General features: G+C 30.3%; 1 protein-coding gene across 12 annotated transcripts in view; it reads right to left on the bottom strand.

Annotated features, from left to right (window-relative positions):
• LOC143225981 (steroid hormone receptor ERR1-like) overlaps positions 1-16,760 on the bottom strand; it is a 95,980-nt gene that overhangs the window by 50,604 nt on the left and 28,616 nt on the right. For 3 of the 12 annotated variants that reach the window (XM_076456264.1, XM_076456266.1, XM_076456270.1), the window contains one exon: positions 1,844-2,291. The exons of 8 other annotated variants lie outside the window; for them this stretch is intronic. The gene's annotated coding sequence lies outside the window, so the exon portion shown is untranslated. The remainder of the gene's footprint in view (positions 1-1,843; positions 2,292-16,760) is intronic. One more of the 12 variants, XM_076456268.1, reaches the window with a different exon arrangement.

Below are 16,760 nucleotides of genomic sequence, written 5' to 3'. Positions count from 1 at the left end.
CAAACATTTACCAATTTTTGAAAAGTGCACTCAATTTTATTAATGTGTCACTGAAAATACATAAACAATGATTCCCTCTCCCATTAGGTTTAATACAGCCCTGTTTGCAGCAAGCTCTGACATTTGAGTGCACAAGTTGTAATTACATTGTATAACTCCAGTTCACTCACAATCATGAAGTTTTCTGTTTACAGAACCTGACTTCTGTTCATGGTGTCTGTAACAATGCCTTATAAAGCTCAGGAAAGCTAGTTTCTTACTCTAGCAATATATCTATTATACTATATTTATATGTACTAGGATGTTGTATTCTATTACAGTTTGTGTCCTACGTATAACAATGTTTGTAAATACTATTAATTCCATTATGTCATATCATACTTCAAGCATCATTTATGTTACTGAGCTACTTTTTTTAATTCCTACTTGTACCATATTAAAGTCATAACAAACTTTCCCATTTGTGTAAACTCTTTTTCTAACTACTGCTATTTTATGGAGAAGATGATGGAAGCCAATATCTATTTTATACAGAGTAGTGATCATATATAACCTTCTTCAGGCACGACTGTAACTAATATCTACATTATAATGAGTAACTTATATTAAGTCCACAATTCACCATTAAATAAATTATCAGATGACTTTTAAAGGCTGTCAGTTAGCTGCTGTCTTTTTTAAATAGTTTAACCCAAACTTTACGATCTTTTTCACAATTAAGTGGATTTTTATTGTAATTAGCATAATATGATAATTGGTATAAAACAAGTTTTTCTTCATTAAAAAATATATTTCAAAAATTCAGAAAGTTAGCAACTTCCATAAGTTCTTGAATTTCCTTGAGTAGCTTCTAGTCGTGTAATACTCTCAATACACACTTTTAAACTAAAATTATGAAATATACATATTAAAGCATTTAAAACTATTGTCAAGCTCAGTATAAAATGAGTATGCAGTGAGCACCTGCTCCTAGTCATTTTTTTTGCAAAGTTATTTTACTATAATTATAGCAACCTAAGCTTTTATCAAAATTCCTTCACCAGTTCATCAGTGTAGATATCATTATAACGTGAGAACTAAAAATAATTTCATTCTTCATAATACTTGATATTCTTTTGTAAACACAACTTTTAATAAATATATATCCATAAAATCAAAACTATGTCTTGTTTTTTTTATATTATTATCACAAACAAAAATACAAATAATGTACAGTTTACTTAAATAATTATGTGGCATCACAATGACTGCAGCCATAAAATCTGAGTTATGAACATCAAGGAACACGATTAAAATTTTATTTCAACAAGTATACAATGATCTTACAAACAATCAAATAATGTCATTTATTCATATTCAAAAATGATAAGTATGAAAAAGTAAACCTTTATACAAACTCATATAATCATATTTTACACTGCATTTTATTATTAAAAAACATTTCTATTTGTATCAAAATGTTAAAGCTTATCATGTTTTCTAATTTGGAAGTTTAAAGTGCAATCATCAGCATAACAGAAGAAATAAACAATTTAACGTATCGTTATAATACTGAAGTATTAGAACTACAAAGCAAATAATTGTATATCATTGCCATTTCAATTTTTAGAATTTTGTACACTTAAAAAGCGGTTCCGTTATAAATGAGAAAATATAACATCAAAAATATATATTTCTCTCTTACATATAAAAGAAAATTTTCACATCGCATGAATATAACTAAAAATAAAGCTAAACCGTAAGTTCAAAACACATCTCGTAAAAGTAAACATCAAACACATGCATCTGCGCGACATCGAGTTTAAAACTATCTTTCGAAGTATCAAAACTTTGAAATACTTACCATATTTAAAACTTATACACCATACTCAATGCATAAAATTTACAATAGGAGATTATTAATCACTTTTGAATAAAAACAACAAAATCACAGAAACTTTTAATCTACTTTTCATACAACTTAGCCACAGTTAACGACAAGCTTTCAACCTCTACATTATAGGCCTAGTCTACTCTCTTCAGGGTGCTGCCACAAGACCTTACGGAAACATAGATGGCAGCACATTCCAAAATAACCAGCTTATAAATTGCAGGGTTATGAGATAGTGACCTTGAACTTGATTTAGAATTTTGCTTTTTCTTTTCCTGGCAGCTTGCTATTACCTTGGGCAGATGTGATCAGCACGTCACGTTCCTAAACTTCGGCTACGAAAGACCCCCGTAACTTTAGTCTGTAATGGCGTCCACGTCACACATACAGTACCGGTTGTGTATCACTTATTCGGCTTCAGCTGAGTGCAAGATTGCATAATAAATATTTTCATCACAAAGTGTTCATACAAATCTCTAATCTTTGAAACATTTGTCCCCTCACTAATACTAAGTTCTAGCGGTTTTGTGTCACATAACTTGAAGCAACTTTTAACTTTTAGCGTGTTTAAAACAGAAGCGGACAACTACTGGTACTGTATTTATAAAAACATCTATGCTATAATACTCGGATTTATGCGAAATTCACACATCGAAATATTTGTGATAACTTGTATTTCTGCATTACGATATTTATGTTTACAATAGCTTTCTTTTGCCATTTACAAACCTGTATGCAGCGAAACATGACGTAACAGAAGTTTGAGTTCCGCATCTTATACCAATTACTGCGTCCACAAGGGGAGCCAAGTGACGTCAAAGATGAGAATAACAGTTTGTTGCCTATATGGTTCAAATACGTCCCATTGATTGAAGGAAAACAATCATTTAAACAATTTTAAGTGTTCAGCTGTTCCCGTTAGCAAGATTTCTGGCTCTTCGTGATGACGAGAAACCCACTTGAAGTAAAAATGTATTTTCAACACGGCTGGTATGGGTATTAAAACTTTAAAGTACAGAATAACGTTGTTCTGTACTTTATTTTAATTAAAGTTTTAATAACCATACCAGCCGTCTTGAAAATACATTTCTGACCCTGTTTTAGAAACAGTTTGTACAGAATGAATATTATGTTAAGCATACTTTTGAATTTGTCAGTAGTTTATATCAGACAGTTTAATGATATTTACTGTGCTAAGTATGACGGAACCATTAATGTTTGTTCTAACCTCGTTCGCCGAAAATGAACTTATACAGGGTTTGACTAAACATGTTTTTAAAGCACTAATCCTTTGCGATAAAATAACATCAGTGTCTCAAGTAATCAGGGTATACTTTCAAAAACTTTCAGTGGACTTTGCTAACATTTCGAGTTTCACCCTTTTAATACATAAAGAAAATCTGGTTAAAATCCTGTTTTATAGAAGTTTTAATATATCAGGAAATTAAAATATTTTTGAAGCAGATGCTGAGAATATTAAGTATTGGGTTGAGGAATAATTCGTGAGTGTTTTTTCAAGTTAAAAAAATATATTCATAAATGAAATGCTTTCGCAAAATATTTCATGTCATTTGGTAGATAATTTTTTGCTCTAATAGATGGTGTGTTTGATTTTCATATGTCTTTAATTTTTGCTTTCATTTTCAGCTCATTAAATGGACTGTCAAGTGGACAAAATCGAGCATTTTCGACACCATCTGCTTTTCGCATTTAATTTCTTGCAATTTCGTTTAAAACAATGCATACTATATACCTATGTATTACATGAAATAAAGTATCATAATAAATGTTTTGGGTGTAATGTGTTCATGCATTGAAGTATTGTATAGTCTTGCATGTAATGCTTGAATGAAATTATTTAAAAACGCTCACGAATTATTCCTCAACCTAATAAATACTTTCAGAAGAAATTACTATTGTTGCCATTCCTAAATATAATACTCCACACTCACAACGAAAAACCTAATAGCCCATCTGTTAATCATACACTTGTCATCTAGGCACCATTTCTTATACGATTTAAAATTAAATAAACGGCTATATCCAGTACTAGTTAAGGTTTTCGAAAATTCAACGCCAATCAATTATTCTGAGGGGGAGCTTGTAATTAATAATTATATTGCATTCTGTGTTCTTAACCTTTTCAGACTTATTGTTTATGCCCTATTCATTGGACAAGATTTAAATTAATTAATATGCATATTTGTTTAGTCTTTTGAATTTCCCAGTCACTATAGCCTTCAGAAAGATGAAGAGTAAAAAATAAGGCTTTGATCGATTATGACGAAATCAGAATGGACTATGCATTTGTTTTGTCTCATGAATTTCATAGCTACTTTAAATTATGAACGAGCATTCAGTATAATAAAACAAGTTACATTTTTTATTTGTCATGTCGGACGTTTACAAATTATAGAACTTGTAGTCGGAGAAACAAATATTTTTCACCATAAAGTTTGTTTGTTTGTTTGTTTTTCGCACAAAGCTACTCGAGGGCTATATGTGTTAGCCGTCCCTAATTTAGCAGTGTAAGACTAGAGGGAAGGCAGCTAGTCATCACCACCCACCGCCAACTCTTGGGCTACTCTTACCAACGAATAGTGGGAATGACCGTCATATTATAACGCTTTCATGCATGAAAGGGCGAGCATGTTTGGCGCGACCCTCAGATTACGAGACGCACGCCATAACACGCTTGGCCATGCCAGGCCTTCACCATTAAGAAAATAGGACTATGCATTACTTTTACCAAATAAAACAACAAAAAAAAACAACCCTACCCAACAATGAAAACCGTTACATAAAGTTTATATAATTTTATCCTTTCTAAGAGTGATGTTTTTGGATAAGGTTACTTTTTCATTTTACCTCATAATTTTACGAAGACAAAACACATTTTTCCTTAAAAAAAGTATCCAGAAGTTCGAGTGCACACATGGTAACAAATCATAAGTGTTTTGTTCGTTTGTTTTTTTCAGACAGTCTAGACTACCTTTTCCTACACGCGTTGGAAACAATAATGCATTCTTATTGTACAATAGTAGCGTCGCATTTCGACGGTACCTCTTACTAATTCTCTGTTTCTATGGTATAAATGACAAATGCCACTCATTTTCATTAATTTCCGGTATCTTTAAACATGATTTTTAAAATAAAATGGTGAAGAAGCTACGTCTTGTGAATATTAAGATTTATGTAATTGCATACTCGGAAATGTTTGGAAATACAGGACTAGTTATCTTCACGTTTGATATTCAAAGTTACAAATCGTTTTGAAAGAAACCTTCAATTTCTGAATCCCAATCACTATCCTTGAATAAGAGGCTTTACTTTTCTATCGGCTGTAAACAGGATTTTAAGAATGTTTATTTGCCAGCCACAAATGCAAAATTGCAAGCGCCAAGGCGAATTCACTTCTAGCGATTTTACGGATAATTTATTTTGACAATGTTTATTTGCCTGTCGTGATTGCGAAGACGCAAATACAAGAGCGAACGCACAATCAGAGATCATTTGTATACTAATATTTTTTACCTTCAAAGGATTTATTTGACCGCAGTATTACAGAAGTCAAGGTGCGTCTTATTTATAAGGTAAATTTAACCCTTTGCTCGTGAAGATTGTAGTGCGTATTGTATTTGGGAATGTATTATATTCGGAAAACTATGGTAATAATTCTCAAGACCTCCTATCCTTCTTCAGAGATATTCTCTTATCTGTGTGGCTCAAGCTTTGGTGTAAAACCCCTTATATAAACAAAAAAATCGCACAAAAAACACTGGGTTAGCAAGTTAAACTAATGATGATCAGTTAACTACTCATTATGTTACCACTATCAGTATTTTGATTAAAATTTCTACGAATTCCACTGATAAGCGATAAATAATGAACTGGATGTATATGTGAAAATTCTAGGAAAACTGACCTAAGTCGTCACTTTGGCAGGTCTTGGAACAAATCCGCAAATACCTGCAACCAACAATTTCTGTTATAACGCAGTCAGAACAAACAGTTATATTAGGCTTCCGGACAGTGTCTCACCTCCATGACTTGCTTTAAAACAAACTAACTTTTGATGTTGCACTCCTATTCATAAATACAGTTTTTTAAAAAATATGGCATAACTTTGATAAAGCATAAGATGCATACTTTGTGGAAAAATTATAAGACTTGAGTGTGGTAATCAATTAAAGTTGACTGGCAAACTTTCTCTAATTTTTATAAATATTCTAAAAGTTTTTTGTAACAATGTTTCAACTGTGGGCAATTGCACTAAGTTTATCTTCACATTAATTGAATCGTCATACTTTTTTGTTTTGTATTCAGATAAAATTATTTTTTTCTTATGTCTTTTGTATTATCCAATCATTTTTTGAAAATTCTTAGTATCTTGTATTCGATTAAAAAAATACCTAACAAGTGTTTCATTAAAATAGAACTTCTTTCTAATGAGTTGCCAAATTTATGCAAGAGTCAAATATTTTGCCACAATGTGTAATTTCTCATCTTGAAAACTAGAAGCTATAACTACCAAATTACCTACCTAATCAGATTCTCACTTAGAAACAAATTCTTTTGAAGTAATTTTTCCTGACAATTAAAAATGCAAACAAACTTTCAAGATGCTCTTAAAAAAAAGTAACAAAGTATAAATAAGAAGGTATACTATATAAAAAAATATCTTAGTCAAACATTGTCCTTTTCTCCCCAAAATCTGTTGATACCTTGTACATATTCTACTCTCTCAAGCCAATATCGCATTTTACTTTGAAATGGACAAAGCATGGTTTTTACCTCACAATTATAAATAGCAATAACATAATTAAAAACTGTACCTCATATTTTCTTTAACCATTTTTTGAAAGATAAATGCTAATAACTATAAAGAATACAAGTTTTAGTTTATCATACAATTTATTGAAGCCAAATTATTTTTGAGGCTCATACACTATCAAATGAACACTATAGTACTTCTTGGAATTTTATTATCCCACTCAGTTTGAGAAAGTTCTGAAACTGCATTTAGGTTTGACACTGAATGACTGATGTGTTGTAATACGTTGATTAGTTTGGGTCTCTTTCTATGTGCTAGATTGAAATATCAATTTTATTTTTTTCTGGAACTGTGCTGCAGTGCTGCTATTAGGTGAGAACTTTCCAGAAGTAAAATTCTGTGAGTAGGCACTGACATATTTTATACAAGTTTTCCAAAAAGTTTATTAAGAAGTCTGAGTTACAACATAAAATGAGAAGTTATACTAACCTTATGTATCCTCCATCAGCTTTTACATAGCAAAATTAATGTTTATAGAAAATATTTCCTAAAAAACAGCCACATTTAATCATTGAAAACCAAAAGAATTTCATGGTGGTACAAAAGTTAGAGCTATATGCACGTACTGTTCAAATGAGTGTGCTGCACATATTGACTGTAAGATATTTACCAAATTAGTGCCACACTGTCTCTAACCATTAGGAAAACAAGAAAATATCAATAGCCATGGTACAAAATTAGATCTCAAATCAGTCAAAAGATGGAGCAACAAGATACAAGTATACATCAGAATAAAGACTATACCATCACTTTTTGACTCCTCTTACAATATAAACAGTCACTTCAGAACAGAATGACAAAAATGGAGGTATTTCACCACTTCCTACTCCAAATATGCAGCAAAATACTAACCTAAAAAAAGAGCTTAATCACATGTTTTCTTATGCTTTGATGTACATAACACTCTTTGTTGTTGAAAAAATTTACTGTAAGTTTTGCTGAATCTGCTCAGTCATAAGCATCTAATGGTAAGACTTCTTAATACTGAGAACATAACCTTCCAGCAAAAGATCAGTGTCTTAATCAAAAAAACTCCTCATGTCAACATATCACTTGAACGCTGGAGTCAATTCACAACACACTAATTTTAGAGTAATTATCCTTTACATAAGTCTTCAAGTTACTCCATACTATTGTTATATCTCAGCACATTACTATTATGGTGCAGATGAGTTTTGCAGTATCATTACAAAGCTGGGACCATTAAAACATTTTCTGTCACATTTGCATTCAATAATGTGGATGGTTGGGAAACAATGAATAAATACTTAGACATCTAATGTCCTAATCAGTGATGTCAAGAAAACCCACTTGTAGAGAAATATATATGCAAAAAAGGCTCGTTTGGGTTGAGAAAATATTTTACATAGAAGAGCAAACAACGTTTCGACCTTCTTCGGTCATCGTCAGGTTCACAAAGAAAGAAAGAGGTAGCTGACCACATGCTTGGAAGGGGTTATGTAACTGAGTGTCGGAATGTAGAGGGCTGGCTTAGATGTTTGAATATATAATTTTATTTATTTTATTATATTAATATAGGTATAAAGGTGTTCCTTTATATTGGTTTATTTTGGGTTTAAGTTGTTGTATAAGGGCTTCTTTAATTTTGTGTTTGCTTATGTTTGTTTCTTTATTTAGTATTTGAGTGTTTTCTATGGTTATGTTGTGTTTATTTGACTTGCAGTGTTCGAAAACGTGTGAAAGTGACTTTTTATGTTCTTTGAATCTGGTTTCCATTTTTCTACTTGTTTCTCCAATATAGAAGTCGTAACAGTTATCACATTGTATTTTATAAATAATGTTGGTGTGGTGTTTGACAGTGTAGTTTTTACATAGTATAGACCTCAGTTTTGTGCCTGGTTTTTGAATAAATTTGGTATTAACTGGAATATCATTTTGTTACTAGTTTTTGCCAAATGTTGGTTATTTGTCTGCTGATGTCTGGAATATATGGTATGCAGCAGTATATGGTTTCGTGATTTTTTGATTCGTGAGATATATTTACTTTTGTTGGTTGATTTTGCTTTTTGTCTAGGTGTGTGTGTATAATGTTTTCTACGGTTTGTGGAGGAAACTTGTTGATGCTGACGAAGTATTGTTTTATTTTGTCTAATTCATCATTCATTTTATCCGGTGAGCATAGTTTTATGGCTGTGTTTATTTGGTTTCTTAGTATGTTGAGTTTTTGTTTTGTTTCATGTGCTGAGTCCCAAGGAATGTATAGTCCAGTATGGGTGATTTTTCAGTGGATTTCTGTTTTGAATTGTGTGTCGGTTCTTGTAATTTTGAGGTTAAGAAATGATATTTGATTGCTTTCTTCCTGTTCACATGTTAAGTTAATGTTGGGATGTATAGAGTTAATGTGATTGAAAAAATTAAGTATGTGTTCTGTAGATCTGAATCCCGCAACCATGTCATTTACATATCTGTACTAGTATAGTGGTGGATGTAATGCTGTGTTAATTGCTTGTGTTTCAACTTGTGTCAGAAAAATATTGGCTAGAACAGGTGATACTGGGTTGCCCATGCTTAGGCCATTTGTTTGTATATAGTTGTGGTTGTTGAACGTGAAGTTTGTGTTCATCATGGTGAATTCTATGAAGGTTGCTAACTGGTTGCTGGGAATGTCTACTGATGGGTTAGGGTCTTGGATAGAGAGTTCTATGACTATCTTGCAGGCTTCAGCAGTTGGGACTTCTGTGAAGAGGGATATAACATCAAACTGGCCATTAAGGCTTTATGATTAAGTTGATTAAGATCAGACTTGAAATTAAAAGTCTTTAGAGAATGAGCTGGCTGATGTTACACATTTGGAAAATGCCCATTTTATGTATTTACCAAGATTGTAATTAAACGATTCATATGTGGACATTATTGGTTGTAATGGACAATCTGGTTTATGAGGTTTGGGGATGTCGTATATTTGTGGTGTGTGTTAGTCAGTTTTATGAGGCACAAAACTGAGGTCTATACTATGTAAAAACTACACTGACAAACACCACACCAACATTATTTATAAAATACAATGTATTAACTGCCACGACTTCTATATTGGAGAAACAAGTAGAAAAATGGAAACCAGATTCAAAGAACATAAAAAGTCACCTTCACATGTTTTTGAACACTGCAAATCAAATAAACACAACATAACCATAGAAAACACTCAAATACTAAATAAACAAACAAACATAAACAAATGCAAAATTAAAGAAGCCTTACTTATACAACAACTTAAACTCAAAATAAACCAATATAAAGAAACGCCTTTATACCTATATTAATATAATAAAATAAATAAAATTATATATTCAAACATCTAACACCACCCTCTACATTCCAACACTCAGTTACACAACCCCTTCCAAACATGTGGTCAGCTTCCAGTCAGTTACCTCTTTCTTTCTTTGTGAACCTGACGATGACCGAAGAACGTCGAAACGTTGTTCACTCTTCTATGTAAAATATTTTCTCAACCCAAACGAGCCGTTTTTGCATATATATCCAATGTCATAGCTGGTCAACTCATACAATGTAGCTGTTTACAACAATTTCTTGCCATTCAACAACAACATACACAAGCAAGCAGAAAACAGCCAAATCCATCAAAAAGAAGCCACTGTAAAACAATAACCAAAGAAATGTACTATCCAGTTATCACTCTTATCCTAGATGCAACACACAGTTAATTCAACTTGTGACAACCAATTTTGGAACTTGTAATAATCATCTTAGATTGCTGACTACCTATTTAGAGCAAAAACAGTCCATTTGGTCATAAAACGAGATACCATTCCCCGTGTTGTCCTAGAAGGATATATCTTCATTTAAATATAGTACACTTCCTGCATTTTAGCTGTTGTGGCCAAGATTTTTCTGCCTTTCACTAGATCACATAAAAACTCATTCTTTTGAGAAATCACTTTAAAACAAGGTTTGAAAATATTCTTACAACAAATAAAAATTACTGAGAAACTAAGATGTACTAAAAAAAAAGTTAATATAATTTTTAGTACTCACTATTACTTCTATAACTACAGAATTTAAGTGGCAATTAATTGTGTTTGACATACTTTGTTATTTACTAGTAAAAGACCCAACCTTCTTGTGCAATATTAAAAAATCTTAACATAATAAAATTTATTAAATGGAAATGTCAAATCTAATAACAGCTCAGTCAGCTTACACATATTACAGGCTACTATTTTTGACGTATTGCAAGACTTAACTTATGCAAAAACATATTCTAAGAGCATGTCATCCAGTTCATTTGTATGAGCACCTCCCATAAATTTTCTGATGGGGGCAAAATAGTATGAAATTATGAAGTGAATAAAAAAAAATTACATTTCTCATTTTTCAAGGGAGGGAGAAAGATTTGGTAATCTCAGGCACTGGGTTAGTAGAATTTAACAAACTGCTTTATTTTAATAAAGTTTTATACTTTATTTGATAGCTGTCTTGAGGTCACACAACAATTGTTTTATGATCAGACATAAAAACTTGGTCTAAAACTCAAGATAATGTAGATCTTAGTTAGCAGTCACTTCAAATGATAGCTTCCATGTTTCTTTGTAGCCCAAAATATTCAGTAACCACACATGCATATATGATACCTAGAGCTCCAATATTAGTGAAATACAATAATCAATTACATTCAAATAATCATTTATTCTCCTATAGAACTTGAATAATTTGTTTTCCTTAAACCAGTGAGTGATATCACTTGTCATTAAGATGTATATTACCTTAAATTTCAGTAAGAGTTTATCTTGATGCTCAAAATACTTTGTAAAGTCCACATTTATACAATTAATTGTAATATTTTAAAACACCTATAGATTTGGTCTAACAACTTACAAGAAATAATACATTGTATCATTCAACATGGAGAAAAAATGTTCAGTGTGAAGCATTTATAAATTGAGATCAATTTATCACTTCTACACACTTTAATATGTAAAATTTCAACTGACAAAAAAAAAATCTAACACAACTTCTCTCACTGGACATTAACACTGAAAATAACTAAGATATACTACACAAGATTTCATATTTGGGGAGATTCCAAATATAAAACGTAAACATTTATGTAGTATTAAAATACAAGGAAAGTAAGAAACAGAAATTAAATCTGATGATTATAGAAATAAGGAGGTCACGTGTTCAAAACAAGTACGAAGTCAGTTTTATTTAACATGAAACCTGATATATTTAACTACTTTCAAATTTCAAAAGCTAAATAAATGTGGCAAATTTGATTTTAATTTTAAATAGGTGTCAATGGCAAAACAATAATATAATTTTTATATGAAATAATATACATGAGCTATAATTCAAAGAATAAAAAATCACCCAAAAGATCTTATCATAGTGCTTCTCTCAAACAATGCATTACAATCCATCTTTATTAATTCATCACAAACATAACATCAATCTTCAAAAAATTTGTTCGATGTGCTGTCAATCATATTGTAATAATTCAAGTCTTCTACTTTTTGAAAACAAATTTATCTACACACAAACTTTTCTGACCTTGTGTCATCTGTAAGTTCCTAACATGTTTAATATGGCTTTAAGTACAAGTTAAAACTCAATTATTGTTTTCATACTAATAAAATAGCTATAAATGTATGACTACATGCAGCAAAAGTTTATTTTAATTTGTTTAACTAATAATAAATGGAATCAGAACTACATACATTTAAATATTTCCCTCATCGATAGTGTGATCAAAATGTTGCATGTATATTTGTGGTTGCTTAGAATGTTTTTCAACAAATTCAACAAGTTGGAAAATGTACTAAATTTTCTACTTGACTATGAAAATAAAAACCTGATTTGAATTCAGATTTTCAGACCTTTTTGGTTACAGTTAAAATTAACTCAAGCCTATTCAGTTTAATTAATTCTGACGATGACCGAAGAAAGTCGAAACGTTGTTCGCTCTTCTATGTAAAATATTTTCTCAACCCAAACGAGCCGTTTTTGCATATAAATTTCTCAACAAGTGGGTTTCTCGACATCACTGAAACTCACCTCACTCAAGGAGAATACAACTCAAGGTACCCTATATAAAGATGTTACGTGAAACTATGCATTCCTCATTAATTCTCAAAACAAACACCAACATGGATTATTGAGGCTCTTTTTATCAGTGTGTACCTTCATCTTGTGTACCTAAACAGTCAGGCACCATCTGACAGAGAATGAAGCAGCTAGGGCTGTCCAGATGCTGGAGGATGGCTAGACCCAAAAGAGAGTGGCACAAATCCATTCGTCTACAAGTGCATTTTTTAAGTTTGTGAGTGAAGTTTGAAGCAACTCAAACGAAACTCACCTAACTCAAGGAGAATACAACTCAAGATACCCTATATAAAGTTGTTACGTGAAACTATGCATTCCTCATTAATTCTCGAAACAAACACCAACATGGATCTTTTGAGGCTCATTTTGTCAGTGTGTACCTTCATCTTGTGTACCCAAGCAATCGGGCACTATCTGACAGAGAACGAAGTGGCCAGGACATTCGAGATACTGGAAGATGGCTAGACCCAAAGGAGAGTGGCACATATCCGTTCGTCTACAAGTGCATTTTTTAAATTTGTGAGTGAAGTTTGAAGCAACTCAAACAAAAATCACCTCGCTCAAGGAGAATACAACTCAAGATACCCTATATAAAGTTATGTGAAATTATGTATTCCTCATTAATTAATTTGTTCGAAATAAACACTATATGTATAGTAAATTGAATAAGTTGTTAAATGCTACTATTAAAGGTGTTCAAACTTATCCTTGTTACATAAATTATAACATTATATGCTGATTTATTTAAGTGATACTAGGTAAAATAAGAAAGATGTTCTTATCAGAAGTTACAATCACAACTGGAAGTTTGCTTATGCTATTTTAAATGACATTGTTGTAACAGTTTAAAATAAGGTATTTGTTTAACTCAATTTACACAAAAAACAATTAGAATATTCCAAAATTTTTAGTTATAGCTAAAATACCTAGAATCAAAGCTCAAATAGTGACCATTCAATACAAATGTTTTAAAGCTGATAAGTGATCATTTTTCTATTTGTAAATTTTAAAATTTAAATACAAACCTCAATAACATTACTTTTGATAAAAGACTGGTTATTTTGGAAAAATATTGATTGAACAATTTTAAACAAAACTTTCTGGTTTCAGTGTCCAAATATGTTTTCAGTGCTTGTGAATTTAACAGCTTAAACACTTTTACAGTACATTAACTTAAAACATTTGTTTTAGCATTCCACAGTTTAATAACATATGACAAGTGTTTACTACATGAATTTCATACCTGCAGGCACTAAGTGAACTTAATTCTCAGTGAACTTAAACTACTTATATATGTAAATTTTAAAGTTAAAATACAAACTTGAAAAATGTATATACATCACTTGGAAAAAATATTAGATTCAAGTTGTTTTAGATATATATATATGAGCTAACTAGTGTTAAAAGAAACTTTGCAATTTAAGCATGTTCTAATCTACTGTTTTCAATTTCATGGATTTATCAGCTTATAACCAGTGTTACAGTATAATAATTTATAATTCATTTCAGACTTCAGAGTTTAATAGCTTAGAGCAAATGTTTACAACATGAACTTCATACATGCTGTTCTTAAAACTTAATTGGTTTAAAAACAATATATATACTTTGAATATATTTGAATAAAATATACAGATATAATTGTTTTTAGCAGGATAAGATAATGTATTTGGATTAAATGTTTTTAATTCTTTTTAATATTGCTTTATGTTCATCTCTTTACAAATATTCTTCAAAATACAGCATGTAAAAAATATTTTTAAGTTACCAGAATGATTACCCAATTAGATACAAGAAAAGTATCACACGTTTGTTTACAAAAAATATGTCTCATTAAAAATAGTAATTCATTGATTTTTCCACAGAGAAATCTTACATCAGAAGTTAAATCAAGTAATCTCAATCAGTAGCTTATATTACAGATTTCAGCCAGTCCACAAAATAATAGAATTTACAAGAACTTTAAAAAGTTACTATTGTGCAAAGTGATCCATAAAATATCTTAAATGTTTCATAACCATTGTATCATAAAATTTATTTGACAATATAACTATCATATTCCTTTGTCATCCTTTTTCTTTTAAATCATATTTTTGAAAAAAATTATATAAAGTATTATTCTCAATATTATTATGTTTATATCATGTTCAAATCAAAAGAAGGTTGCTGTTGTTTTTTTTTATCTCATTAGATAATATATCCATCTCAATACAGATACTGGATATTGGTGAAAAACTTCATTTAGTTTTTAAAATATGTATCTTCATTAATAGTTTTTGATCTTGTTGTGAATAAAACTCAAGTGTGATTAATCCAATAATATCCCTTACATCTTCTTCTTTGTAAATGATCATGCTTGATGATAAGGCAATAATATAAACCCTTCTGTAGTTAAACTATTTCATCATTAGTAAAGACAAACATTACTGACATTTAACACTTCAAAATTGTGAACATATTACACCTTACCACTAATGATGCATTCTTTGTTGTCTATAGATTTGTTTGATCATTCCTTTGACTTTTCCATGTTTTCATAATTAAATAGGTTCACCCAATTCCTTTGTATGCCACTTTGGACCTGTTTGTCTGAGAATGGTTACTAAACTAGTAGTAAAAACTGTTATAATACTGTTTCCAGTATACATGCATTTTTATTGTTCCCTATACTTTCCTTGATGTTATGTAATATTGATTATTTTATTTTCAAATTCTTCTTCATGATACTTTTGTCAATTTCTACATATTCTTTTTTTGTCTCAAATTTTTACTTTTATCTTCTTCCTTACAATTTTTATTCCATTTTCTCATGAACTATTCAGCTTGGTCTTGTCTGCTTGAGGCTAAAATAGTTATGATTATGTCATCATATTCTATACTTCTGCTAAGTAGTAACCTTCTCATATTTCTAAAACTTTAATTTCAAATGTATTTCTTTTTCAATTTCACTTTCTTTCTTAACTACATAATCTTGTTCACCTAACTAAAAAGTTGATATTCTATTTAAACTTTTTTAGTACAAATGGTGAATCTTCAGATAAATACTCTTAAACTTTCAGCATCAAATTTTGCTTCATAAAATCTCTAAAATTTTTTTTTTCTTTTAGGACATTAAACATATGCATATGTCTTCTTGCTGATGGTGTTCATTTATTAATTTGCTTAGGATGTTGCATCAAAAATTTGTTAACTACACATATACAAATCTAATTTGGTATTTATGCACTCTAACACAGAAAGCAATAAACTTTCAATCCATTGTAAACAATGTGTTATGGTCACCTGAATATCTGACAAAAACCTTGTTTTAATGTTACTGAAAATGTCCACAAAATGACCAGTTAGTTCTTCCAATGCCATGGTGCTCCACATCATGACTCAAGATGCGTGTATATCAAGATATAAATATTTATATAAAATTTTACAAGTGTGGTCTTTTTTCAGCATCACAAATATGAAAAAAAAAACTTCAAAGCATTACATTATTATATTCTTTATTCAAACATACAAGGTTCAACTTAATTTGAAAATACATTACTTCATTTATATGTATTTTATGTTTTACCAAAAGTACATAAAAGCAAGATACAATTAAAGTTTATTTCAATTTAAATAATGATCAACTTCAACAATCTGAACCTTTTTTATTGCCCTAGTAAACTTATTGTTGCAGGATATCAATGTTTTAATCACCATGTTAGTTCTTTTGTAGACAAACTGTTAAAAACCATTTATTGTAAAAGTTAGGTTATGTGAGATATTACTTAAAATTTATATCTAAGTTGAATATTGAAAATGATCACACTAGTTTAATTACACTTGAAGTAGTACCTTTATATACTAATTCTGTACATGGACTTCGAATAGGTTATATTAGAAATACTAATATCATTAGAAATACAGATGGAATTATTATGCTTAAAGCCAAAAGATATATTTCTTCCAATTACAAGAACTGTATAAATTTAAAATTTA

The sequence above is a fragment of the Tachypleus tridentatus genome, chromosome 9, assembly GCF_004210375.1.
Source record: "Tachypleus tridentatus isolate NWPU-2018 chromosome 9, ASM421037v1, whole genome shotgun sequence".
NCBI lineage: Eukaryota > Metazoa > Arthropoda > Merostomata > Xiphosura > Limulidae > Tachypleus > Tachypleus tridentatus.
This window is presented reverse-complemented; position numbering and strand designations above follow the sequence as displayed.